The sequence below is a fragment of the Nicotiana attenuata genome, chromosome 2, assembly GCF_001879085.1.
Source record: "Nicotiana attenuata strain UT chromosome 2, NIATTr2, whole genome shotgun sequence".
NCBI lineage: Eukaryota > Viridiplantae > Streptophyta > Magnoliopsida > Solanales > Solanaceae > Nicotiana > Nicotiana attenuata.
The window spans coordinates 25,906,782-25,910,232 of NC_031990.1; positions in this window are offsets into that span (position 1 = coordinate 25,906,782).

Genomic DNA, 3,451 nt, shown 5'->3' on the forward strand with positions numbered 1-3,451 from the left:
TATGTGAATTTCATGTGAGCGGCGTATATGCAAGGTGACGAGTGCTTATACGTCGCCGAATTATCTGTTTTCCTTGATTTATCGCTTTTCCTTAGTTGTTTTTCCTCCTATCTTAATTGTTACATGCTCTAAATGCTTTCCATGTTTAATTGATACGTGTTAATCAATATTTTCTTCTGTTAACCATGTTAGTTTTTTTCATGTTCCCTTAATCCATGCTATTTTCTTAATTTGACTTGTTTGTACCTTCTAACTGTAAATTGCTGGTTTGGTCTCGTTGTGTAGTATTGCTTGTCTAGATTCTATATTGAACAAGGTTCCTTTTCTTGGTTCAGTTTGGTATTTATTTATCGTAAATGCCTTGTGATTTAGCCTGTTGATCTGACTGTGTACATTGACTGTTTGACACTGATATGGTGAGATCGAGTTGCACGCCGCAACAGGTGTAATAAGGGAGGATTGATATGGTGGAATAAGGGTGGATATGTATGTACGGTGGGATCGGGTTGCACGTCGCAACAGGTGGAATAAGGATGGATTGATATGATGAAATAAGGGTGAAATATATATATATATATATATATATATATATATATATATATATATATATATATATATATATATATATATATATATATTATTTACTGTTATTGATATTGTTATGATGGAATAAGGGAGGATTATGTGTTATCTGGTGGGATCGAGTTGCGCGCCGCAACAACCTATATGTTTCTATTTCTTGAGCTACGTTATTTTTCCGATATTATTATTTGAGCTGGTATAGAATGGTAATTTTGGACGACACTGGTTTATTTTTGAGGCTGTGGTTTTTTTGGTTTATTTTCATTAAGGTTATGTAGTGACTGTGTTCTACTCTAGTTATTAAAATATTTATGGATTAATATGATTTTCTTATAATATTGTCTGTTATTTTTCCTTGTATTATAGTTATAGTTATAATTTTAAGGAGAGTGGAATTATTGTCTGTTATTTTTGCTTATTATAGTTTTTTCATGTTTATGAAAATTATTTTATACATTTAGTATAAGGAAAAAACGACTAAAACGTAAACTACTGGGAAGAGGACTGGAAATTACACGTCCTCCTCTTCTTTCGGATGTAATAGAACCCAAAACCAAAAAAAAAAATTAAAAAAACTCTTGAAAATCTTAATACAATCTGGTCATAGAGAATTGGAAAAGTCATCACGAATAACGAAAAATTATATTAATTAGTGATTCAAAGTACTGGAGACCGAAATATTAAATACAATTCAACCACCTCTGACTCTTTGGATGAAGACAAAAGGGAAAGAACAATGTTACAACCGGGATTCGAACCTGCGTGTGTGAGTATAAAATGGAAAGAACTTGGAGAGTTGATCAACCAGCGGGTCTATCGGCATTTTTGGTTGGATTCAATATTAGAAATGCCTTTATTAGTGAGTTGATAAAAAAAAGAGAATGTTTGTACTTGTTTCAACCCAGGCAGCAAAGGATTTTTCCTATTCAATATTACTGGTTGGATTCAATATTACAAATATCTCTCTTTGTTATAATACAATGTAACTAATCTGCAGCAACAATAATGTAGTAGCTAATATGACATTAAAATCAAACAAACACTATAAGAAAAAAAATGATATGTTTAAGTTTCATAAATCATTAAACACCAAAGTTTATACAAAACAAGCAAAATTTCTTCAAAACCAAAAAGTTCTGGACCAAATAAAACAGCAATGCAATTAGGCTTACTGATAACTTCAAGTTTCAGAAATATTCTTTTATTATAGTTCCAAGTTTGGTCGGCATTGAGACCAAACAAGCTTAATTGCGATTGTGTAGCATCGATTTGCTGCAATTAAAATCAAACAAACACTATAAGAAAAGATGATATATTTAAGTAATAAATAAAATATAGTCGCAAAATTATACCTCATTCACACCTAGGGAACCATCGTGCTCAATGTTTGTACCTCTGCCTTGCCCATTACCCTTACCCCTGCGTCCACCACTTCTACCGGCACCTCTACCACCACGATTGCCACTACCACTGCCACCAATCCTGCCACCTCCTCTAACACCAGTTCTTACACATTACTAGCTTCAAATACACCACGCGACAGTGAGTAAAGTAGTATTCGACTCTTCCTCTATATCGATTCAAACTCGGCCTTCCACGTGAATTAGTGTACTGGGGATCTTGTTGAGTTGTGCCTTCAGTTTCATCTGAGTCATCCTGGTCGGGGTTTGGCACGATCATTTCGTCGTCCCAGTTTTGAAGATCATGAACCATCTTCTTCAAATTATGCTTAACATATTGAACCTTCACGCTAGTGCCCAGTGCCATATCAATGTCAAAATACTTCAACATGCTCCTGTATGTCTTGTACTCAGGAGTCATGTTTGGGTAACCAACTTGATGGAACCGATTCAAGTGTGGCCTAATAACATCGGTTCTCCACCTTGTCAGTATATACCTTTCATCAATTTTATCAATCTTCTTGTGCGGAAAGATCTTGAGTATATGGCAACGAAGTATCCCTCTAGACTCGAACCATTTGTAGCTGCAACTAAAATAATCGCCGATAGGTATATATTCAACAGTGTACTCGACTGGATTTCCATCATTTTTTTTACAACTGAATAATCACTAACGATGAATTTCTCAACACCAAGGACAACTTGATAATCGTCGGGGCTGCTGACTTCACAATGATATAATTTCTTTAGCTATGTCTGCTGTACGCGTATAACACTGAATTGCCTGCTCCTCCCACCTGAACATTGACTCACACACAATTTGAAAGCCCTTTGACCTGTATTCCGCTTCCAACTCTTTCTCATGCTTTGCTCTTATAGCTAACTCATACTGGTGAACAAACATTTTAAGAGTGCTTTGACGGGTAATATATCCATCAAAGAACGCATGCATCCCCACACTTCTTTGCGTAGATAGCATACCAGCCCAAAAATACACATCAAGGTACACAAGAACCCATTTTTCCTTCTCAGAGTAAAGCTTGTTGAACCAATTCCTTGTATGCAAATTATACCTTGCAATATATTCTGTCCATTTTCTCTCAAAAACTTCAACAGTAATGCTATCAAGGACCATGGATTTAAATTCTCCACGTGCAATTTTAGAAGAACGAACACCACATAAGTAAAGAGGCAACTTTGAAAATATATGCCAAATACAATACCTATGTATTGTATTTGGCATCACTTCAGCAATGCTACCTTAATGCTCTGACACTGATAAGTTATGATCGCATCTGGATGAACATTTCCCATTGCCTCAAGCCAAGTTCTAAAAACCAATTTATAACTATCGATATCTTCATGAGACATGAGAGCACATCCCAGTAAGATGGACTGTCTATGGTGATTGATGCCAACAAATGTAGCACATGGCATATTATATCGATTCACAAGGTACGTCGTATCAA